Here is a 16,346-nt window from a genome sequence, read left to right as displayed (position 1 = left end):
ATATATGTGTGTTTTGTGTATAAATTTATAAAATCAGGAACACCTTTACATGCCAGTAAATATATGGCCACTATCATATATTTGGGCAGAATATTATGGTTTCTGGATTTTATAATTTTTAAGTTAGTTTTCATATTTTGTTCTTTGGTTAGAAATTATTCTATATTTTTTTCTCTTCCAATTATTGTCTTAGGTGATATTTCTAGGATTATCATTAATGGAGAATGCATCAGAACTATTATCAGTTTAAGATATGCATAATTAGGCATGTACCAAGTTACATTTCATTCAACATTTTATTAATTATATTGTTTATTATTTTTACCTTCAGATAGTAATTTATTATTGGTTTATTGGCAAATCAAATACTTTAGTCTGCTTATTAATTTTATTTCTGTTTGGCAAAGTCTCTTTTGGCTCATAAATTTAGAATATCTTACTATTGGGAAGTAAGCTTCTTACCTGAAGAATCACATTTTTGAAATTTCGTGTTATCAAAAACTGGGGTTTTTGAATGTGACTTATGTTGGAGTCCTAAAAAGAGTTCTTGTGTCCATCTTGTATTCATCTCAAGAATAGAAACATGTATCTTTACTTTCATCTTACACCTGTGCCTTAATTGTGTTTTCTTGTTTATATGTAGCTATATGTGTATAGATAGAACAAAATCTCTTCCCCCAAAAGGTGTCCAGTTCCTATTTCTCATAACCTGTACATTCGGGACCTTATACGGCGAAAAGAACTTTTGTAGACATGAATAAGTTAAGGATTGAATTGGGGAAATTATTCTGAATTATCCAATTGGGCCAGGTATAAGCACAGTGGGGCCTCAGAGGATACAGGCAGGAGTCGCAGGGTCAGAGAAGAGGTGACGACAAAAGCATGTCAGAGTATCGTAGACCCAGGAGCCAAGCAATGGTGACTGCTTGGAGAACCTGGGAAGAATAGGGAAACAGTTTCTTACCTAAAGCTTCCAGAATGAACAAGCTCTGCCACCCATTTTGGATGTATGAAAGCCAGCACCGTAATAGAATACATTTGTGTTATTTGAAGTGACTCAGTCAGTTTATGGCATTTTTTTGCAGCAGCAGTAGGAAACTGATATGATAATACATTTTCAATATATTCAGAAGTTATTTAGTTTCTGATTATGACTTCTGTGTTCTTTTGATAGCTAATTTGCAATCATGGAAAATATCGATTAACTTAAATATTATCTGTGATTTGAGATCCTGTCATTAATATATATTAAATGAAGAAAATATGTGAATCTATGCTCATTTTGACATGTGCTTATGTGTCCCATCATGTTTTGTCAATAAACCCTACAGTGTCACCTACCTTTTACATCATTTCTTCTTCTGCATAGGAACAAGATATTCTTTTTGCATATAATGTGTCTTTCTAACTCGACTCAGGATCCTTTCACCTCTGATCTACTTAGGACCTTGTCATATAATTCACTCTTTTCACTCTCCGATTTCTTCTTCTCATCAGATATAAACATTTGTAACTCTATTTACCCACTGGCTATTGACATCAGATATATTTTAATTTATTTTTTTTTGAAATTTTTATTGAATTGTGTAGTAATTGAGAATGATTATGGGAGAATTGATAATGTTGTAGAATTAAATTTTCCTATTAACATGATTCTCTTGGATTGCAGGGAACTAATCATACTGTAGTTGAAAATGGTATTTTTAACTCCTTTCTGATGTTTCTATTTTATTTTTATTTTTATTTTTTGAGATGGAGTCTCGCCCTGTAGCCCAGGCTGGAGTGCAGTGCGGCGATCTGGCCTCACTGCAACCTCTGCCTCCCTGGTCTCTGTTCAAGCAATTCTCCTACCTCAGCCTCCCAAGTAGCTGGGATTACAGGCATGAGCCACCATGCCCAGCTAATTTTTGTATTTTTTAGTAGAGATGAGGTTTCACCATGTTGGTCAGTCTGGTCTTGAACTCCGCCTCGTGATCTACCTGCCTAGGATTTTCAAAGTGCTGGGATTACAGGCCTGAGACACCACGCCCAGCCCTGATATTTCTATTTTATATACATTTTTGTAATAATGCATGGGATTGGATAAATAAAATGTCAATAGAGTCAATCTTCACCTTAGTCTTTGAAGGAGATTGATAGGAATGGTCCTTTTGTTGATGCTGTTAATGGGAATTTTCCTATCAACAATATGCCTTCTCTCTTGCTTTCATTTGGAGATTCTTTTTTTTTTTTTTTTTTTTTATTTTCAACATTATTTAATGTTTTTAAAAGACAACATTATTTTCTCTACGTAACATCAAAACAATTGAGTTTTGAAAATCCTTAGATTATTATTTTATGTGTTTTTTACATTTTTCTGACACTGTGTAGAAAAAATTCAGAAGTCAGTTCTCTCTGTGCATAGCATATGTCTATGCACAGCATTGATGAGCTGAATCATCCCACAAGAATACATAAACATGTATTTATTTCTTACATTTCGGGCTTATGAAGTTTAAAAGTTCAAAAATAAATTAACTTTCAAAGTGTCAAAGGGAGAATGACATTCGTTTTCACTCTACTGAACCTACATCAGTAGTAATTGAACAAGAAAATTGTAATGCAGGTGTCATTTGGAGATTCTTAATTTGATAAGGTTTATATTCTTGTATTGTGATATACACTCAGGAAAGAAAATTTTATTCAATGTGACAATAGCTTTTTTGCATCTAGATTTTGTGCAATTATTGTGGCTATATATTTTCTAATTTAAACTATGAATATGAAGATTTTAAAATAGATTAAATATTTATTTTTCTAATAACTAGGATCAAACATATACAGTTCTCATGTATGTGTATTTTAAGATATTAATAAATTATATTTGTGTTCCTTAACATTTTTTGATGCATATTTACAAGTGAGATTGCTTGGTTTTGATGGGTTGTGCTAAGGTTTTCATGTTTTCTAAATCCTGTTATATTATTACTTATTTTTAAATATCACTCAAAAGATATATAGAGACAGATGTGGTTTTCAATTAAAATGTATCTTTTTATGACTAATTAATTTATTTAAATGCTATGTAATTTCTTAAAAATGATTGAAATGTAAACTACTGTTATAAATTTTGTATGTTGCGACATGGCTTTATAAACAGCATGCTATAAACTTTTAACCAATTGAGATTGCCTTGGAGATGTTTCAGGGGTACATGGTATTTTAGCAACATGTAATAGGTAATGTGTTAAATCAACTTTACTAATTTTATTAAACATATAAATTATGTCTATTTATTGTTTAGTGCACATTTCCATTGCCAAATGTTGGGAAAAAATTAATTATCTTTTGCTAATATATTTCTATTCATTTTCTTTTCATTTTACCTGTTTTGAAGAGGCACTTTACTACAGTGATTCAGAATACATACTAATATACTCATATATCCTTATGTTGCTTGAAATATGCAGAGAATTTGGAATTGCTTACCAATTTTAAACCTTATTCTTCTTTTGGCCTCCATGATACCATACTCCGCTGGTCTCCACTCTACGTTCTGGTCAATGGTCCTTGATTTCCTGTTTTACTTCTTCTGAATGACCCCTAAATGTTGAAATTTTACAGGGATTTGTTGTAAGTCCTCATCTCTTCTCTAGAACTTCTCCCTGAATGATCCCTTACTCTCCCATGACATAAATTACAATGGATATGCTAAGGGCTTCACATCTCTACATCAGTTTGGATTTATTTCCCAAACTACAACCAATATACTTAACAACTTACTTGATATAACCACCTTATTTTGGATACATTGCTGAAAATATCAATTCTTGATTATTACAATTAATTACAATTGAAAGAGTAATATCTAGTTTTTCAGGTTGATATAGCAATAGATTAAAATAATGTATGCCATCACCCAGAAAATATCTGGATTATAGCAGGTGATATGATGATCTATTTTTAATAGAAATTCAATAGGCATGTTTTGGATAATAAGGTAAAGACCATAAAAAAGAGAATAATCAAAGAGAAGAGACAGAATTGAGAATACACTGGACATGGTTGAGGAAAACAAATAATCTGTTGTGTGTGGAATGAACTCAAATCCAAGCTCTTCCTCTCATTTCCTTTCTGGTCTTTGACTATGTTACAATAATGATTTCTAATGTCGGTTTCAGGTTTAAAACTGTTATTTTATGAACAGCTGCATCTCAATAGTAGTGACAGCAGTAACTTGAAGACACTTGGATTTAAGGAGCCAACATAGCTGACTCTGCATAAGATAACTTTAGTATTTATGGAACAGTCTTAGGTGGCTTTAAATTTGTGGGCTCCCTCCCTATTGTTGTTACAGGACTTTCCTTAGTTCAGCTAAAGACAGGGTTCTTGTCCATCCCACGGCCATGAAAATTTAGGCTTGCAGGCAGTTTGAAGGGTGAGCAAAGCAGGGTTTTATTGCATAAAAATGGAAAAAAAAAGAAGGAAACAGGGAATCTCACTAGGCCAGAGTACCTGCTAGGGGGCTTCCTGCCCAGCAATTCAAGTCCCAGTTTCCACACAGGAAAATGAGGGGCCAGGCTCCTCCCTGCTGCAAAGGTGATGAAATTCTTGAGGTTCTGCCTCAGTGTGCAGGCTGGTCACAGTCTCTTCAGGGAACCCTTCCCACCTGGTGGTCTCACTGTCAAATTGGCATTCTTAAACTGAAATCTCAAATACAAAAGTGGAAAACCTAAGATATTTAGCTTGGGGTGTCCCTACCAGTTCACATAGCAGAAACCTAATAGATTGCAAAATGGTGAGTCTCAATTTGTGCTCAACGAAGGTAGATGGGATAGGAATGTTCTTCACTGTCCCAAAGTAGCTAGAATTTATGGGGCATTAATTTCTAAAAAAGCTGTTCCATACTTTGAAGTTGTACTCGTTTTGATTATGTTTACTTCAGTAATGTCTAAATTATATTGGAAATTATTTGTACGCAAGTCATCACTTACTCAAAGGGCATTTACAGCAAAACAATGCTTAGGGAGGGTTCCCATTAGACCCATTTTTAAAAATTATACTTTGAGTTCTGGGGTACATGTGCAGAATGTGCAGGTTTGTTACATAGGTATATGCATGGCATGGTGGTTTGCTGCACCCACCAACTTGTCTGCACTAAGTATTTCTCCTAATGCTGTCTCTCCCATGGCCTCCCAGCCCCAAACAGACACCTGTGTGTGATAGTCCCCTCCTTGTGTACATGTGTTCTCACTGTTCAACTCCAACTTATGAGTGAGAACACATGGTGTTTGTTTTTCTATTCCTGTGTTAGTTTGCTCAGAATGATGGCTTCCAGCTTCATCCATGTGCCTGAAAAGCATATGAACTCATCCTTTTATGACTGCATAATATTCCATGGTGTATATGTGCCACATTTTCTTTATCCAGTCTATCATTGATGGGCATTTCGGTTGGTTCCAAGTCTTTGCTATTGTGAATAGCGCTGCAATGAACATATGCCTCCATGTGTCTTTATAGTAGAATGATTTATAATCCTTTGGGTATATACCCAGTAATGGGATTGCTGGGTCAAATGATATTTCTATTTCTAGATCCTTGAGGAATTGCCACACTGTCTTCCACAATGGTTGAACTAATTTACATTTTCATCAACGGTGAAATGTTTCACCAACATTCCTATTTCAATTACCTAGTTGTATCACTTTTGTGGAACAGATATATACACTGGAATTGGGAAAGTGATTGATGAGTACTTGAAGCCTTTGCATAGATCAGTTAATCTCAAAATCACTCAGAATGGTTCAAAATATATGGCTCCAAATTGGTAATATGAATCAACATCAATTATAATAATCATAATAAAATAGCATATTATATTAATTTCTTTAAAGAACAGAGAAAATGAAGTATAGAAATAGTTGTGATAACAGAAATCAAATTATGTGATAGTTACAAGAATTAGTTCAGGAGTGAAATTGAAGAGTCTAGGTGATTCTTTGAGCCGATAGTGATGTAAGAATCATGATAAAAACCAGTATTTCTGTTTGTTTCTATAGAAACATGATATTGGTTTTAGTAATAAGGCATATTAGTAGAATATTATTAGAATAATTAAAATTTAAAAATTAATTTCATAGTAAACCTTGTAAAATGATGAATAAAAAACAGCTCTGTTGTAGAGATGTTTGATAGTTTCAAAGTCAAAGAAAATATGGTTAGTTTCCTATTTTTCCAAACACCAAAGGCTTTCAGACAGGAAAAAAAAAAAAAAAAAAAAAAAAAAAAAAAAAAAAACCTGGCAATTGGTTCCCAACAATATGTCAAGAAAGTAATTAATTCATAGGACCTTTGGATCACATAGTATTACTACCTACAATAGGAGCAACAGGAGGTCTTCTGTTGAGAAGATGTATGTAGTTTTCTTCTGCCTCTTGTTTTTACCTTAAGATATAAATTCTTATTTGAACCTGACAATTTGTTGTCCTTGCACTTCTATATGAATTCTCCACAGGAAAATGAAAAAATAGTAGTATAACATCAAAGAAAAATTGCTCTTTTTGTTTTTTTTCTTTTCTTTCCCCTCACAAAAAGAAGTATTGGACTGTTAAGCTTTCAGCAACAGTTATTTTTATTCTATTCTGAGTGTGAATTATATTCTAAGTTACTTTCATTCTATTCTAAGTGCAAACTCTAATTTAGTATACATATTGAAGATATCAATTAATTTTCATATGGACTAAGTAACAAAAAGCATGCATAAATTTATAGAAGTTAACAGTTAAATATTCATAGGAATAGCAGAGTTTATCTAATTCATGTAAGAAGAAAGAAATGAAGATGAAGGAATAGATATACCATCAAAAATTAAAACAAAAAAACAAACAAACAAACAAAACAAGAATCAAAAACTAGCTCCAGCAGCATTACTTTTCATGGATACTATGTTACCAATTTTGATTAGAATCACTGAATTTGCCAATTAACCCAATACTGTGATGGGGTGGGGGATGCAGATAAAATGGTTAATGCCACCTCTAAAGGTTTTTAAGTTTATAGGTTAACTTGAGTTCTGAACCAAATAGGTAAACTGAATATTTAAAAATCGTTAATTAATAATCAAGATGGGACAAGTAGAGTTTTGATACAAATCTGACAGGACATGTTACTGAAATTGTGTAAGCGGTCTTTTCAAACACTCTGTATAGGCAAAGAGATGATACTGAGATGAGTTTTTAACAAGGGGCCTAGGAAGACTGAAACTCTATTTCCACCCACTACATGTAAAAAGTTGCCACAGATCAAGTAAGAGAAGTGCACAATGATTGAGACTCTAATCATCTTTATGAATATGATTCTTTGCATTCAGGAGGCAATGTTAATTTGAGGTTGGTTACATCATAAATGGCTTTTTAAAAACATTTCTGAAAGGCGTGCTGTACTAGATTACAAAAGGAAATGATCAGACCTCCTTTATATCCTTTAAAACGACTAATATGTCAGTGTGTTATTTGACCATTGATGAGTTAAAAAAAAGAGCAAATAAATAATTTTTGTCCAATTCCTATAAGTTGATGCTGTCTGAGACTCCTACTCAGGAATTCTTCAAGTGACTCCTCCAGTAGCTTTGAAAGTCAGATTTTTCTGAGTTGGAACAACACTGAACAACGAAAGGAGAAACCAGGATCATTGGATGTTCTCCCTCTGGCCACACCCTTAATTCCCATGCTCTTCAAGTCATGTGGAAACTAACAGGATCATAAGAACTCCATGCAAATCATATTTAATCTTCTTACTGAAGTCTGATCCTAAGAAAAAAAACATGACCCCATCTCTGTCACCAATCCATATCAGCACCTTTCCTTCCTGGGGAAGCTGTGGAAAAATAGGAAACTGGAAATCGTGACATTTCAAAAAGATACAATACCTAAAATGATCCCTACAAAAATAGTGTATTTCTCTAGTATATTTATTCTCTCATTTTTTTCAAACTCCTTAAACTCCTTTCTTAAGAAGAATTAACTCTTCTCCAAGCCAAGGCAAATTCTTTCCTTTGTTAAATAAAGCCTACCTACTGCCCATGTTACAACTGCATTGTCAATTCATTTCTGTGTATTGAATTTGTCCTATTTAAAAACTCTTTAAAAACCCTGTAGTCTTTCAAAAGTCTCCTTTGATGCTACTTTCTCCTTTAGCTATTGCCCAATATTCTTCTTCAAATTTCTTTAATAATATTATACTCCAATTTTCACATCCCATAGTCTTTAAACCCACTCAAGGTATATTTGAAATACTTCAATATTTCCTCAGCAATAATATGAATGCCCTAATTATTGCAAAATGTATTAGCAATTTTTTAGTCTTCTTTGTCTTTGCCCAGTTGTTATGTAGATAGAAAGAGACAGAGAAAGAGAGAGAGAGAGAGAGAGAGAGAGAGAGAGAGAGAAAGAGAGAGAGAGAGATCAAAGAGTCTAGATTTCTTACCCAACAAAACGGATGCATATTCCAGTGGCTCTTTGAAGTTCTTCCCTCAGAGCTTGAGGTAAGAGGAAAGCATGCAGTGCCAGAAATGCATTCATTCATACATTTATTAAAATAAATTTGTTGGTATATCTATATCTATGGAGGGATATATAGATAGACAGACAGATAGAAAGATATTTAAATATGAAGAAATCAACTAAGGAAATGCTAGGAGACTGAGAAAAAACTAATATGTTAGTAATTTCTATGTACATATACCTATTTATAGATATTTCTTTCCACTGGATTTCAGAACAATACTCTCAAGGTTTTTCCCTTATCCTATTGGCCACTTATTCTTTGTCTCCTTTAAAGTTTCCTCTTTGATTATTTGCTTATGATGTTGAAATATTCCAGATCCAGTCTCTGGAAAACTTAGCTTTACGATCTTTATGTAATTCCTTATTAATCTCATCCAATTTATACCTTTAATATCATCTGTAGAGACAACAATTCCAAATATGTGTTTTCTGCCAGAACTCTCCCATAAAATTCCAAATACCACACACACACACACACACACACACACACACACACAGTTTTTTTTCTCCTATATAAATATTTTCTTAAAGAGATTTATTTTATGAAAACTTGTATTATGGAGGTTATGTCCAGACACAAAGGAATTAATGTTAGACTTTTGTTCTGAGTTCAAAGGCCTGAAAACCAGGGAGCTGATTATGTCTTCATCCAAATTCAAGTCCAACTCTGAAGACAGAATAAGATCATTGGCCCAATTCTAAGACAGACAGAAAGAGTTAATTTCCTCTTAGCCTTTGATTCTACTCAGTCCTTCAATGGATTGGATAAGGCTCAAACACACTAGGAGACAGGGGCAATCTGCTTTACTCAGTGTACAGATGCAAATGTTAATCTTTCCTTCAAACAACATCTTAGACAGTCTGAGAATAATATCTAATAAAAAACCTGGGCACCCTGAATCACAATCAAATTGACACATAAAACTAACTATCACAGTACTAAAATCAAATCAGTATTATAATCAATGTATAACTAAAGAGCTTATTGGAACATTTTATCATTTTCAAAGTGTTTTAAAGGCAATTGTGATATTCTTTGAAACACTGAAAAGGTATTTTCTAAAACTTTATCCCTGCTTTAGTTTTTACATTGTAAAAGTTATGTGCAATTTGAATGACATTTTGTACAGTTTTAACAACAATAGCCAAAGAAAAAAAAACAAAACACACAAACAAAAAAAACCACATATTTTTTTCTGTTGTGCTCATTAGTAAGAGAAAAAATATGGTAATTGCGCTTTTTATAATATGAAAAGCCTTAAAAATACGAGTCCTGACACTTAAAAGCAGCTGAAAATTGCTGTCAGATTGCTTTGCAACATGCTACTGAAATTATAGCATTGCACATCGAAACTATGAGGCAATAGCCACTTTTAAACATGCATTTAATCATTTACTAATAATTGATACTGAAAATATGCATGAATTGAGAGGGAGAAAAAAAATTATGCCAAGTTAAAATTAAAATAAAATAAAGAATAGCATCGAATTTGTTTTCTAACTAGAGCTTTTCTAGAATGATAAGCAATTATTCCAAAGTTATTTTCATTAGACAGCCAAATTATTACATATGTCTGGGAAATAATTATTTAAATGAGTAGTAAGTGTGACTTCTTCCTTTTTTATTATTTATTGATCTGAATTATACTTAGCCAGTTTCAATACTACAGAAACATTCCACCTTCGTTTATGATCAAAAAGTTCTACTAATGAAATGACCAATGGAAAAGAAATATTGGATGTCATTTAGTAATCACTGGCACTGCCCACACACATTCAAACCATTAGCCCTCTAGAAGTCCTCCAGAATTGATCTCCAAAACATTACCAAACATATTCTTGTTCTTTCCTCCATTTCCGATATTAGATTCTTAATCCATGACAAAATCTTCACTGACCTCCACTGTTACAATAGTTTTCTGTCTTCCTTACTAACACTTTTTTTTTTTTTTGCTATACTTACTTAGCTCTTAATAACAAATTACCCGAAAAGTTGATGGCTTAAAGAAATAATCATTCTTTCCAATGTTCACGAGTCTACAAAACAACTAGATGTTTCTGATGATCTTGACTTCGTGGGGATTTTATGGTGTTGGCTTACACTCAGTCACGTGTCTGTCAGACAGCTGGCTGTTGGCTGATGAAGGATAACCTCCACTTAGACCTGGCTCTGTTTCATGTGCCCTTCCATCCAGCAGCGTAGCCTGCATATCTTCTCAGCATGATTCCTGAAGTCCTAGTGAGAGACGGAAGTATACAATGCCTATAAGGCTCAGAGTCAGATTTGCAGTGCTAACATGCTACTCCCATTCTATAAGCCAAAATTCACAAGGCCAAACCAGATTAAAGGCATGGAGAAATAGAAATGACAAGATTGATGCAAAGACACATTGCAAAGAGTTTGGATAAATGCAGGAGGTCATAAGGTGAAGTGTTGAGAGTGGAGAACTGGAGTCACATTTTCCATATGTTGACCAAACATTCTAAAACATATTTTCAAATAATATCTAGATTAATGTTTATAGAAGTTAAATCATTGGACTTCTCAAATCATTTATTGTTGTACCTATTTATATAATTACTTTTAATGGCTTATCTGGAAACTATATTATACTTATTATAAGTGTAATATGCCTAGTATATTAAGTATTATTATACCTTAATTATTTTTCTCATTATATTGAAATAAGATAATAAATTACCTAGTAATAAAATAGATTCTGAACTCCTTATTAGGACAAACAATGCCATTTATCATTGCTTTCCGTCTCCTCTGATCCTTTTTCTAAACTACTCTTAGCTGGAGATTTCCTGTTAGTTCATCAGTATATGCTTAGTTTATCTATGAAAAGCCTAATGTATAGTAATCATTCATTGGATATTTGCTAAATTAGTGAATGGCTTAATAATTTATGTAATAGTTTTAACATGCTGAGAAAACAAACGTAGTGAACAGTCTTAGATATAAAGATACCATTAAGTAACTTTTCTTCTGTGTTTTCCTGTTATTCTAGATACACAGTATTGAGGAAGTTGTGTTTTTGTTTTTGTTTTTTTGAGACAAGGTCATGCTCCATTGCCCAGGCAATGGCGTGATCATGACTCACTGCAGCCTTAACTTCCTGGGCTCAAGCAATCTGCCCCCCTCAGTATTCCAAGTATGTCGGACCACAGATTTGAGCCACCTTGTCTGCCTTTTTTTTTTTTTTTTTTTTTTTTTTTTTTTTTTTTTTTTTTTGTAGACAGCATCTCTGTATGTTACCCAAGCTGGTCTCAAACACTTGGACTCAAGTGACCCTTGTGCCTCAGCCTCCCAAATTGCTGGGATTATAGGTGTGAGCCACCATACTCAGTGTAAAACATTTTAGGGTTTCATTTAATAGAACTCCACTTTGTTGAATTCTGTCTTTTATGCTGTTATAATCTATACATAATCTGTATGTCCTTAAACAAAAATGTAGACTATTGGAAAATATGCTGCCTATGAGAGTAAGCTTTTCTGGAAGACAAATATTGAAACTCATCACACCAAGTTCCAAAACCTCCTTTTATCTTTGTCAACATTATACTACATGCTACTCCAAATTTTAGACTTAGTTCAATGATCAAAGAAAAATGTAGAAACATTATTGACAAAATTGTATGCTGATGATAAACTAAATAAAATATTACTTCTAAATGTACTGAGTTTGATAGCTGCTGTGTTAATTTCTGTTTTGTTAGCAAATACATATTTAATATATTTAGAGATTAAGCACCATAATATTTTCAACTTTTCAAATTGTTCTGGAATTGTGTGTGTGTGTGTGTGTGTGTGTGTGTGTGTGTGTGTACAGAAAGAAAGCAACAGGAAGGGAGAGAGAAAGAAAAAAGAGAAAGGTAGAGAGGAGAGAAAGATTAAGAAGAAGAAAGGCATGAAAGCAGTGATAGAGTATCTGAACATATGGTAAGATAGTAACAAGGTAGATAAAACTCCTGTGCATTATTTGCTATATTCTTTCTCATAAATTTTTGGCACACTTATTTTATCCAAATAAAAAGTACCATGTTATGTACTTTAATAATAAACCTAGAAACACTCTCTGTCACTGCACACTTTGTTGTCCACCCGCCCCCAATATTACGTGTCTCATATTAAAATTTTGCCTCCATGCCTTTTGCAAATCATTCACATATATCAAGAGCTGATTAAAGATGTATTATTTGAGCAGAACTTACTCTGGTTTTTCTTTTTCTGTTGTTATTGAGACAGAGTCTTCTTCTGTTGCCCAGGCTAAAGTGCAGTGGCACTATCACAGCTCACTGCAACCTCTGTCTCCCGAGTTCAAGTGATTCTCCTTCTTCAGCCTCCAGAGTAGCTGAGATTACAGGCACCTGCCACCATGCCAGGTTAATTTTTGTATTTTTAGTAGAGACAGGGTTTCACCGTGTTGGCCAGGCTGGTCTTGAACTTCTGACCTCAGGTGATCTGCCCACCTCAGTCTCCCAATGTGCTGGAATTGCAGGGCGTGAGCCACCACACCTGACCCGGCTTTTCCTTGTAATTACATATACATCAATAGTGAGATCTAGGGTATTTAAAAACTTAGTACTAAAGAGGTAATTTGCAGCCAGATACTACGGCACATAAGAACTTCGCATGCAAGTATTTGGAATTTGAATTTGAATGTTTTCTTTTGGAATCTCCTAACACACCCAACTGAGTGCATGTATCTCCGTTATCTCTTTGCAACTGCCTGTGATACTTCTTTCTTTACTCTGAGAAAAAAAAAGAAAATTATGTCATTTAGTTTTTCTCTGAATTTTTACTAGTCTTCTTCTATGGGATACTTTTGTTTACTATTTGGGGCATGTTTCCAATGTGACACAGCTGTATGTATGTCTGGCTAGGTTACAACCACAGACTTTCAGCTACTCCAAGGTACACTTAGATACCCTGAAGATAATGGAGACTTAAATTGAGATACACTGCAAGAGTGCCCTAACTATGTGCCAGTTTTCTTTGCTTATAGCATCTTAATATCAGTATAAAAAGGTAAATATAAATGTTGAAGTCTTTGAGGAAGTGCTCACTGATATTTTCAACTGTTCTTTTCAAATTCTTGCTTAAATTAAATATGCATCAAGCATTTACATTTTGGCTCCAAAATGTAATAGCAATACCATGCTATAATACATGCCTATGAGTCAAAGTCAATCCATGCGTGATTATTTTTCAATTTTCATAATGGAGTAAAGCTAGGAACTATCAAGCTTTGAAGTTTTATTTGCTGCTGATCATCAGACTTTTTGCTCAGGATCCAGACCTGGCTTCCATCCTGTTTTTGTTGCTGTCATGTATTTGTTTCGCTGACCACTGACCTCATGCAGTTGACTTCTATAACCTCATTGTCTGTTGCCTGTCATCATCTTTCTTCTTTTTGTTTAGGTGTGTCATTGTCATGGAATTGCTTAACCTCCATCATATTCACATCCATTCTTTCCATCATAAGCTTGCTACTACTTACCAACGATCTCTCAAATATACCTTAATAGAAGGAACAGTTGGAGAGCCCAGCTGTAAAGCAGGAAAGCATGTATTGCTGGCCAAGTTTTTTTCTATACATTAGTAGAGCTAAAAGCATGACAAAAATGTCCTCCCTATAATAGACAATCAGACAGTGACACTTTGATCATCAACTGAGGAAAGTGGAGCAAAGCAAAGTACCCATTTTTCATGCCAAATCAAAATGATCTATAGCTAAGTCAATAATAGAATTTGTGGTATATAACATATGTGCCCAAGGCATCTTCTGACCTATAATGGAAGTTTGAGCTTAGTCTATGTTTATTAAAATAAAGCTAGACATATGACTTCTTAAAAACCAAAGAATCCTAGTGCTTAGGAAGTGATTTTAGAAATTAGTCATTCTAATCAGTGTCTGAAATGCATAGATTTAAGGTATTTATCCTCTACATTCAGACACAAAACATTTCACTAAATAGAACCTAGATAAAAAATGAATTAGACATCTATCTGAGTCTTAATGTAGTGTTGTTTCAATTTTTTTCTAATGTTTTAGCTTATAACTGGATAATTAATATTAAAATAGAAACATGTTCTGTAGTTTGACTGTATTTTGAAACACAACGTAATATACAATCTGTAAGCAAATAGCCTTGGAGAAGTTCTAACCTATGAAACTTTATAAAGGATTTTTAGCAGACAACTTGAAAAGATGTTTCACAGATTTATTTGAAGGCCAATATTACTGAGCAAATGTTAATTCTTTTTCAATTGTCTTTGAACATGAGTTAACAATCTTTAGACTCAAACAAAACAAAACAAAACAAAACAAAAAACTAGGAGATCAACAGATAAGAAAAAAAAAACATTGTATTTTGTTTTCATGATTTCAAAATAATATTTTCTTTACTGAGAGCTGGATAATTCAGAATAATATAATCATACCCTCTTTTTTTTTATTGACTGGAATGTGACTCCTATTAGGATACTCAGTAGATCACCATTTTGGTTACAGTGTTGGTCTGGGTGGAGGATTGTTGACATACAGGTGCTCATCAACACCTGACATGCCCCTCTTCCCAGGAAACACAGAATACTATCACTCCTAGGTCTCTTGCCCTTAGTAGACCCTAATTTTTGCTAAAGAACTTCAAACAGAAATGATATGAATTCCTTCCAGGCCGAATAATATTTTGTCTGTCGTCTTTCATACTAAAGTGAGATGGAGATCACAACTTAGGATGATGGAGACATGCAGTGAAAGAGAACTAGATTCATGAGTCACTGCCAAGAAAGAAATTAACCAAAAGAACCACCAGAATGCAGCAAACTTTTCTAGGCCAAACAATAATCTTTTATTGTGTTGCATCACTGGGTTTTCTGGATTTCAAAGTTACTGTAGAATAAATTCATTAATCTTGAGTAATAATGAGGCTTAAATCTAGTTGATGATACTTGGGTAAGAGAAAGCAGACAGTGAAATAAGGAAAATATTTTAAAGTTGAGAAATAGGATCTAGGTCCTATAAAGACACAAAAAAATCAAAAAGTGTCTGAAATAATAACAGACATGTGAGTGGTTTCCCAGAAATGATAAGATAGGGAAATAAAAGTATTATCTGACAGAGCAACGTTTCTTATTCTATAAGCATGCTTTTTCATAGTGAAAATGTGTCTAAATATTCTGTTTCCTTTCATCTATGGATTCATTTGCTAGAATAATTTCAAAATTTAATTAACAAGCAGTGTCTTAAGTTTTTGAAATCTCTCATAATAGATATGTTTACTTCATTATTATTAAATATATGCATTTCTATGTTTTCTTATCTTGAGTTGATAATATTAATAGTTCCCCCATTAGAAAATTGTTTTAATATTAAGCAAACTGTTGTGTGTATTGTTAATTGGCGTATACTAGTTGCAGACTCTGAAAGAAAATTTAGCTGGCGGGTTTTAAGTACACTCAGTGTCAATGCCTGTGCAAAGGAGAAGAAAGCACAAATGGGCTGAGGAAGTAGCTCAGCTGCAATGTAGGCCTGGAAAAATTTCAACTGATCACATGACGGAAGAATGGCCTTCAATTTTTTTTTTTTTTTTTTTTTTTTTTTTTTTTTTTTTTTTTTTTTTTTAGTTGAGCTGAAATGCCCAAACCTTTATATCCCACCACAATCTGTCATGGATTTAGCCTGCCAAGGAAGGAAAACTGTTGCTTGAACCATATATTCTTCATCGTCCACAATATAGTAAAATACTTAGAGTATGTTATCAACACTTTTAAATTATTATATCACAACAGCA

This window comes from Saimiri boliviensis, chromosome 1 (assembly GCF_048565385.1).
Source record: "Saimiri boliviensis isolate mSaiBol1 chromosome 1, mSaiBol1.pri, whole genome shotgun sequence".
NCBI lineage: Eukaryota > Metazoa > Chordata > Mammalia > Primates > Cebidae > Saimiri > Saimiri boliviensis.
This window is presented reverse-complemented; position numbering follows the sequence as displayed.